Source organism: Trachymyrmex cornetzi, unplaced genomic scaffold, assembly GCF_001594075.2.
Source record: "Trachymyrmex cornetzi isolate Tcor2-1 unplaced genomic scaffold, Tcor1.1 scaffold541, whole genome shotgun sequence".
In the NCBI taxonomy this organism is placed as follows: Eukaryota; Metazoa; Arthropoda; class Insecta; order Hymenoptera; family Formicidae; genus Trachymyrmex; species Trachymyrmex cornetzi.
In genome coordinates, this window is record NW_017299852.1 from 29,116 (window position 1) to 38,986 (window position 9,871).

A 9,871-nucleotide genomic window follows, 5' to 3' on the forward strand; every position below is an offset into this window, starting at 1 on the left:
AACTTTTGTCTGAACCGTTTTTCCCTATCTGGCTTACGTTCCGAGAAATTCGGGTGCGGCGATTAAAACGGGCCACCCTGTATATATATATGTTTATACAATATTCCAGTAACATTAAGTAATGTTACTTTCAATAATCGTACAATATTATCAGAAGTGGACAAATAACCTTCCATTAATCCTTCCATTAACCGTACCATGTACAATTTGGTGCCTCATCCATACTATCAAGTGTCACTAGAATCTCTTCGTTTTTTTCACCTTTTCAAAATAATTTTAAAAAATCTCTAAAAATTCACCAACATATTTTCAACTTTCTAGAATAAATATTGATTTTTTATTTTGGTAAATAACAAAATGTAGTATATATATAATTTATAATTACTGAAAGACTCAAAGGAACTTGCACGGACAGGAATTGCTCGGTTACTATTATAGTTACCCATATTGGTACGGTATAAGAGTTAATATTTCGAGAATATTATTTAATATTATATAATTTTAGTACCATATTTTTAAAATGTTACATTTAATATTCTAAGAATATGCCTAAAATATTACTTAATATTAAACAATATTATGCGCTTATAGGGTAATAGTTTAAAAAATTATGATTTTAATGGTCACAAAAAAGTAATTGGTCAACTGCCATTCTGGAAAAATACGTGCATAAACTCACATATGAATTTAATCTTAAAAAGTAAACATAATCTCATTTCTTGTTTTGATGAAGATGCAGCTCTTGATTTACTATCGAATGTTTCATACCATTTCATCAAGATATACACGTAGTTTTAATATTTTATTCAAATTATGCAAATATTTCTCTGCGTACAATTTATTGTTAATTTCATTCCTTATCTCAGTTCTCACTCGCTATTAGAATTGTAACTCACTGTTTTCTTTTCTGGTAGGCATTAGAGCAGCGGATTTTGCTGGAGCCTTATCACTTTGTTCATTTCATACATCACTCACACACTCAATTTCTGTAATCACTAATTACCCAATTGTAAATTTTATTGATTGCATGAATAAATGAAATGAAATGAAATATTTGTAATTTGAGTGGGCCCTGGTGAGACACCCCAAATTTTCGGTACTTTACTAAAGAACCATCTTAAATCACGACAATAAGATACTAAAAAATCCTAAATAATAGCTGCCATAACACTAATCATGAAACTTTTCCGGTATTGTTGTTTGAAATATAAAATTTTAACACAGACTCACAAACTTAAAAATAAAAATAAACAATCCGTTCAAGGCTAATAAGAGTCAAAGCCGATGAAGGTACCAACGATTCAATTATAATACCATTAATCATTTTTCATAATGCGTAATCTTTATTATGAACGTTTCGGCTCTCTTTGGAGTCCTCTTCAGCAATGTTACAGTTCTTAATTCATCTTCATTGAACCTTCCGTTAAATGTGAGTCACTACCAGGTTCCCAACTGCAGTTGATTCTCAAACGGGAAGTTCAACATGTCCATGAAGCTTTGGAATTTTACGGAAGGTTCAATGAAGATGAATTAAGAACTGTAACATTGCTGAAGAGGACTCCAAAGAGAGCCGAAACGTTCATAATAAAGAAAATTACGCATTATGAAAGATGATTAATGGTATTATAATTTAATCGTTGGCATCTTCATCGGCCTTGATTCTTATTAATCTTGAACGGATTGTTTTTTTTATCGTTGTTAGAATTTAAAATTTTTCCATCCGATGTTTCAATTTTTCTCACAATTATGTTTTAAATTATGTTCTCACAATTGTGTTATAATTATGTGCGTTATTAAACTGAATTTCAAAACAAATCTCATCTCATATAATATTATGGCGAATGTATTTTCAAATATATCTAGTATTTAGGTTTTAAAAAGTGCGCGCTGAGCCTTCATAATTTTTATTCCTTTTCCTGCGACCATCGTATGTACGGTAAATAACTCTTATTCATAGATAATTCTTATTTAAGACTATCTTTGCCATGTATACATTTTTGTAATACTCATTAATTAAGTGTATACGGGGATTGTTAATATCCGGAGTGTTTTTAATAAATTAAATGGTTTAAAAAATATTAAAAAATTTATGTAGCTTCCTCAACTATTATAAATAAAAGATTTATAGATAATTTTACAAATTTATTGTTTAAATATTTTATTTTTGCAAAAATATATATAAATCGAAATGCGAGTATGGTAGTGATATGCTTAAAAATTTGTAATTTTTGAACAAATCAACAAAATCTAATTATTAAAAATGGAAAATAAAGTTTAAATTTTTTAAAATTGAAATGCTTTAATTTGGGACATGAAGTCTTACAATTTTGAAACTTATAAAAATAAGCGTTCCTATGAAAAATTTACTTTAAAAAATTTATTTTTTATTCAAAATCTACAATCTTATACCCACAGCACAAGCACTTTCAATTAAGTCTTCGCGAGGAGTTCACTTTGCTGAACTCTCGGGGAGGTTATAAAATTTGACAAAACGAACTCGCAGAGAGTTCATATTGTTGAGCTTCCAGGGAGCTTACAAAATTCGACTAAATAAGCTCTCAGCTAGGGATTTCATTTTGCTAAGCTTTCAGAGAGCTTAAAAAGAGCTGCCTGCGAATCAAAATAAAGCTCTCAGGAAACTCTCACATAAGCGGATATAGTAGTTCCCGAGAAGTTATTTTTGAAGCTTAAATGAAGCTTACAAAAATTGTATGACCTCCCCGTGCTATGTGGGTACGCTTTCGTAAATAAAAAAATACATACGGAATAACATTGTAAGAGAATGAAGAAATTGTAACATCTCTTTTGCAGAGTAATTTGCTATTTTTATTCTAAGATAATGCTAAATAAAAATTTTTTCATTATATATATGTGTTTTACTTATAAAAATAGTCAAGAAACACAAAAAATTATTTTGTTTACTTGTATAACAAATATGTGTTGCGTGTAAACGGAGGTTATTTGAGTCCGCTCTCAATTTTGAATATTCATTGCTCAACGAGAAAATGACGTCTACTGCCGGGCTTTCACGGGCGTCTTCCCCCACCCGATAAATTTTTTTAGGAGCAGAACAGCGCGTCCGTATTTACTGCACGTTTTCAAAATATTCATAATTTTAAAAATCGCCTGGACACACAAATGACCCCGTTTACACCGTGAAGGGTAACTTAATGCGCACTGATACGAGGAAGTAACTATTAGTTGAAATATTGTCCCACGGATTTCATATGATTTCATCTGATTACAAATAATTTTTTTCACTACATAATTACGAAGTTATTTGATCATATAAAATATATGATTTAATTTAATATTATATAATGGTTGTATATGTAATTATATTTATATGTGATTATATATTATTCGGATTATATATAGAGATTTCATATGAATTTTATAATGCTTTCGAGGATTCCGTCCCATGATTGCATTAAGTGGTTATTAATTAATAAACTAAGTATTAAAGCTCGATTGAGATAAATCAATATAATCAAATAATGCCTATTCGAGTCAACACAGGATGACAATATGAAGATTGGTTTATATAAATTAACATAATTATAATCGCAGACATTTCGATCCTGTTTTGGATCCTTATCAATACTCCATGTAAATTGTTAACAGAATTCAGTCATCTAAGAGTAGTAATGTAACAATAATATAACAGTAATGTCATCGTACTTCCTGGTATACTATACAATAAATTTATCGAATCGTTATATATAATAGAATATAATAGAATATAAGCATAAAAAATTTTTTCTGACTTAAGCCCAATTCCACAATTCACAGTTAATTCTTAACCGAAGTTCAACTTATTCATTGTCTCTTTCCAATTTTAGAATTGGAAAAAGATGAGAATTAAGTTGAATCTCGATTAAGAGTTAACCGTGAGCTCTGGAACTGGGCCCTACATGATTATTGAAACGTTATTAAGCTGTTCATGCGTCGGACGTCGAGTCTCATCTGACGAGACAACAATACAAGTACAAATATATAAAATATGGAATACATTGAGCGTGTCATTTAAACATAATTATGTTATCATAAGCTTTGTCCAACAATTCCATATTATTCTGTAAATTTAAACTATTAGTTTATTGTTTGATAAAAATAGTTTCTGAGATGAGTCTCTTATTCAGTATTTTTCCCTCATCTAAGATGCGTATATTGTCCTAATCAAATTAGAATATTCCAATTGATGTTCCATAATAATCAAGCGCTGTGTGGTATTCCAGTTAATATAGTTTCTGTGTTCACTAATGATTAAGTGATTATTCCCTCGCACTAATGCATATTCAAATCGTCGTACACAAATTGATATAAAAATGTGCATTTAACATAAATATAGAAACGCGTTAAATGAAAAGTTATTATCTTTTGCTAAATTTATTTATCTACTCTTTTTTGCGATGTATTGATGGTATCAGTATGATATAAATCAATACATATGATTCTTATATGTGGGTTAATAATCGTGCAACATGCGTTATTTAATTTATAATAAATGTTAAAATAGTCAAGGACTTTTAATTATTAAACAACAATTTGCAGAAATATAGGGCATATAAGAGTCAAAATAATTATATATAAAACGTAAGAATTATAATAAATCAAGTATGAAATACATTAATTACATAAGTAACTTATCGTAAAAAACGCATCACTTCGATCTAATTGTTTATAAATACGTATCTAATTGTTTATAAAATATTTGAAGTGGCTTCCTTAGTTTACGCCATGATTTCTTAAGAATTAAAATCCAATCAAAATGAATTAAAGTGATAATTTAATTTCACATGATTTTTACGAGTATAAGTTGTGTGGTTACTTATACTACATTTATATTTTTGCTCATTGTGTGAGATTTTGAAATCTGATATAATTTACAAGTATTATTTTATGCAAGAAATATGAAGTAATAAAAAAGATGTTCGTGAAAAAAACAAACCTACTGCATTGTTGTGCGGAAATGCATGCGATTAGTACATCTTAATAAAAACCAAAGTAATAGATGTTATTCTCCCCTTATTAGTTTCATTCACGAGTAATGTTTATGCAATTTTATACTTTATAGTTTACATTACGTATTAATCACTGAATATATGTTAAATTGTAGCAGTATTGAATATAAAAGTTTCGAATTTATTCAATTAATTAAGTATAAGTATTATATTTTCTGAGATTAAAAAATATTTATGTATTATTTAATTTGATCTAATTAATTTATGTACATATATATACACACAAATTCTATAAAAGTATCATGTATAATATTTTAACTTACCGATTTAATTATGTTAAAAAGCTCGTTTTTCGTTCTTTGCATTTTCAAAAATATATGAAATAAAAAAGAAGATATACTTTTTTTTTTACGTTATATAATTTAGTTTTAAATTTGTTTAGGATCTTATACATACCGCTAATCAAGCTCACAAATAAAATATTTTCTTCTTCTTCGAGAAATTTGATAATTACGATTTATGAAATTTATGAATGAAATATTTTTCCAATCTCTTCGATAGACTCAATTAATCACTGAACATGACTGATGACAGAACATAAGGAAAAAATGAAACAATGTCATGTTGTACCATATTACATTAACATATTCTAAATTTTTCTAACAATCGCACTTTTTTATAATATATAAAACATGAACAAAGTGTATGTTGTGCATACCAGGTATGGTCATAAATTTTCAAAAGCTTAAAATACTTATGCGGTTATTACATACTTTCTCTATGGACTGTCAAGAATTACAAAGAAATACGTCTAACATTCTCCAAGACCACGCGATGACTGGTGTGGCTTTACCTGAGGCGGCTTTAAATATATCATTATCTTCTCCCCACCTATTTAGATACAGGATTGACGTATTTCAGATCTTATTAACTCTTATGTTTTGTAATCCAAATGAAATATTATATTTATTCACATTAATGGTTCATTTAATTATGCAGATTTATTTAATTTTGCATAATTAAATAAACCATCGATTAAATAAACAAGAATGCAAATTCCGATATCATTTTTTATTTTTATTATTAGTAGTGTAATAGAGGGAGTTCTAACTCTGGAGCTTCAAGGGGAATGCGGGGCGCGGGGGATTCTTTGGAGGTGGGGGTATGACGTCATGCGGGAGTGGCAGTAAAACATCACAGATTTTTGGGACTGTAGTCATATACAAGACAACAAAAAACATCAATGCAAAAAGAGAATATTGCCATAAACAAAAATAATACAAAAAACAAATAGTTATAAAACAAAAAGTGTTACAAAGGGTATTCGCCGGTATATACTCCAATCGTTTTTTGGCCAAGATATGGCGTAATATAATTTTTCTAGAAATAACATTTATTAATTATTTTAAATAATTAATTGCAATAATTAATTATTTTAAATAAATACGACCAAGTTTCATAATTAATCGATTGAGTGCCAACATCTGGCTGCTATCGAAATCGATGATATTGAAACCAAGGATGGCACGCAAAACAAAACTCGCGGCTTGAACGTTTAAAAAACAGATTAGTTTTGCTTCAGGGAACAAAATTCATGCATCGAATTCCATCAGAATTCCATTACGTTTCAATTTGAAACGCAATGTCCTCCCCCCCCCCCCCCCAAGAAATGACAATAGAATCGATGTTGAATTCGATGATTTTGACGTCGAATCGACATCGATTTGATGTCGATTCCATTGTCATTTCTCACTGAGCCCTCCCTTGATAAAAGAGCCTCGATCGTTTATTCTTTTTTGGGAGGGGATATGATCGAATATGTTTTTTGCAATATGTTTCAAGGTTAGTAGAAGTGTAAATGTAAGTGAAACTCGATAGAATTGTATTTTCATAAATTTTTATGAGGGTAGAGCGTTTTTTTTTAAGCATACTTTGAAAATGAGCGCATAATGTTCTACTCTGAAAAGAGGGGGTTATAGACGAAAATTAATTCAATCAAAAAATGTGCCAGATTGTATGTTGAAATCTATGAGAGCGAACCCATCTTATTGTTAGTAAATCGTTGTAAACATGGATCGAGATTTCAGTCAAGCAGAGTGCGATTTGTTGAAGCGATCCCACCAAATTGCTACCTTGAAGGAGTGTTTCACGCGGATAGAAGAGTGCAAGGAATTTATCAAACAGCTTGAAGAATGCAATCATGTTAAGCGTCCATGACTCTCCATTGAATACAGATAATCTTTAATCGCTACAATTGCACGACTCAAGGGTACAAAGATTCAATTAGAAAGACAATTTATGCATTTTGGTGGTGATTACGCGAGCACTAGCAATAACAGTGACAAAACGCGGACAGATCTTTAGTTTGGCGAAAGATCGATGCAGCGTTTGAAAATCGAATCGGTGCGGTAATTAACGCGGACTATATCGAGTCGCGACAATTTTTAGAAGACATCAGCAGTATAATGTTCCAGCGAGTGCAAGACACAATAGAAAGACACAACTATATAAAAATAAACACCATATTTAACGGCGAATTTGCGACGGGTCATAAACATGCCAATAAGAGTATTAATACTAAAAACTATTCTTTCAACATCGAACTTGTGTGAGTGGTACGAGCGGCACATCATCGAACCTACGTTAGCATTTCTCAAGGAGTTTCAAAAACGTGATAACAGTGGGTGGGCGTTGTCGCGAATCATGAATCTTACAATAAACATCAATAAGTATAATCCGATGCGCGCAGGATGTCGCTTCGAAGTGCCGCGAGAGATAATGACAAAGAGAGCGGTGATTAACGTGCGATCGATGGACAATGCATGCTCCGCGTGGTTGGTGGTCGCCGCTCTGTATCCAACCGAAAGAAATGCGGATCGCAAATCTTCCTACCCACATTATACAATGGTGCTAAATTTCCAAAATATAGAATTTCCTTTAATATTAAAAGACGTAACAAAATTCGAACGTCTCAACGGCGTCTATTAACGTATCTGAAGACACTGGTAGTGGCCTAGTTTACACCCTACGTTTAGGCCGCCACCTATACTCTAAATCTAACCTAAACACGACAGGTCGCGATGTGTGTGAAGTTAGCCCCCCCTTTTTTGAAAATTAAAATTTTGACAATTGTTCCAGATTGTTCTGAGTTTGTTCTACATTGTTCCAAAGCGATATCATCTTATTCCAAATCGTTCTCCAATAAAAGGAAAAAACGAATTTTTTTTGCTAGCCCCCCTTTTTTGGAATATCAAACAATTTTTTTTTGCTACAGATTGTTCTAGTTGTTCTAAACATTGTTCCAAAAGAACAATTCCATATGACGAACAGAAATGGCAGAAAACAAAAAAACATTTTCTTATCCGGCACCCCTTTTCTTAATATTGGAAAAATTCATTATCGCGATAAATTGTTCTAGTTGTTCCAAACATTGTTCCAAAAGGACAATTTCGTAAATCAAACGGAAAACGAGAAAAATAAAAAATAAATGTTTTTCAACAAACAAAGGCTCGACAAAAAGAAAAGGTACAATCTCCTTATCCCAACGCAGAATTTTATATTTTCAGTTGTTCTAGTCCTGAGAAACATAATTCTGCATTATGAATGTTCCAACGCTACTGGTTCTCCCAAAAATCGAAAAAAATTCGATTTTTGGGAGAACCAGTAGCGTATTTCAAAAAAGGGGGGCTAGCAAAAAAAATTCGTTTTTTCCTTTTATTGGAGAACGATTTGGAATAAGATGATATCGCTTTGGAACAATGTAGAACAAACTCAGAGCAATCTGGAACAATTGTCAAAATTTTAATTTTCAAAAAAAGGGGGGCTAACTTCACACACATCAGGTCGCGACTGTGTAAATACTTATAACCTCGCTTAGGTGAGGGATTTTTTTCAAGATCCCTGACCTCTCTTAGGCTGCACGACCTACCTAGCTTTAACGCATGTAAACGCAGGCAGACGGCCTAAAGACGTAAAGTGTACTAAGAAACTAATAGATGACTCTATTTCATGTTTTGTAATGTGCAATAAGCTGTGTACGTAGAAATGGATTTTATATTAGTGGATTTTATATTATAAGTCTATATTGGGGTAAACGCTCCGTTCGAGACCTGTCTTAAGTAGGGTAAAGGTGAGGGTATAGGTCAGGTCGTTGGGTGTAAACTAGGCCAGTGTCTCGGCGCTAAGCTGCGCGAAGCGATACTGCCGTTCCTCCTTTACGCGAACCGACGAGTTGCGGCAGATCGAGATTATCGGATCTCAATAACGGCTGAATCGATCGCGTTCTATGTATGCTCAATCGAGAGCCACCACACGGATTGTATGATAAAGGTGCTTTTATTTTTTTTCTACGTGTCCTACGAGCGGAGATATCGCGACGCAAAGTCCGGATCTGTGAATTTTCACCTCATTTTAAGAAACGTCGTCGTCATTATCGTTATTATTATCATTATTATTGTCATCATCAACCAGGAGAAAATGTCCATCTCGTTTTTTCGACACTAGAGGGCTTTTGACTTAACCTAGCGATGGCAGCATTGCACATTCGAATGTGATCAACCACACATGACGGTTGAGATAATCAGCAATGGCAACATTGTTACATAAGAGGTCTGTTTTTTATTACTGCACTCTGAACCAGTGCAATAAGTTAAAGTGAAACAAACGTATATTTGTTTCAACTTATCTAACTTCAACTTATTGCACTGTGTGTACTAGTTCAGAAAGTGCGGCAATAAAAAACAGACCTATGGTATACGATGTGACGTGCACATGGCGCATTATTATTATAATTAATTGAAATTAAAATTTTAAGGCCTCGGTAGTCTAATGGCTCAGGACGCTCGTACGGTTTACAAGAGATCCGGGTTCAAGTCCCGGCCGAGGTAATATTTTTCGCAATAAATTTA

General features: G+C 32.0%; 1 protein-coding gene across 1 annotated transcript in view; it reads right to left on the reverse strand.

The window, feature by feature from the left end:
* Nucleotides 1-5,310, reverse strand: part of LOC108765800 (ABC transporter G family member 23) — a 21,650-nt gene extending 16,340 nt beyond the window's left edge. The window contains exon 1 of the mRNA XM_018514646.1: nucleotides 5,288-5,310. The gene's annotated coding sequence lies outside the window, so the exon portion shown is untranslated. The remainder of the gene's footprint in view (nucleotides 1-5,287) is intronic.
* Nucleotides 5,311-9,871: the final 4,561 nt, after the last annotated feature.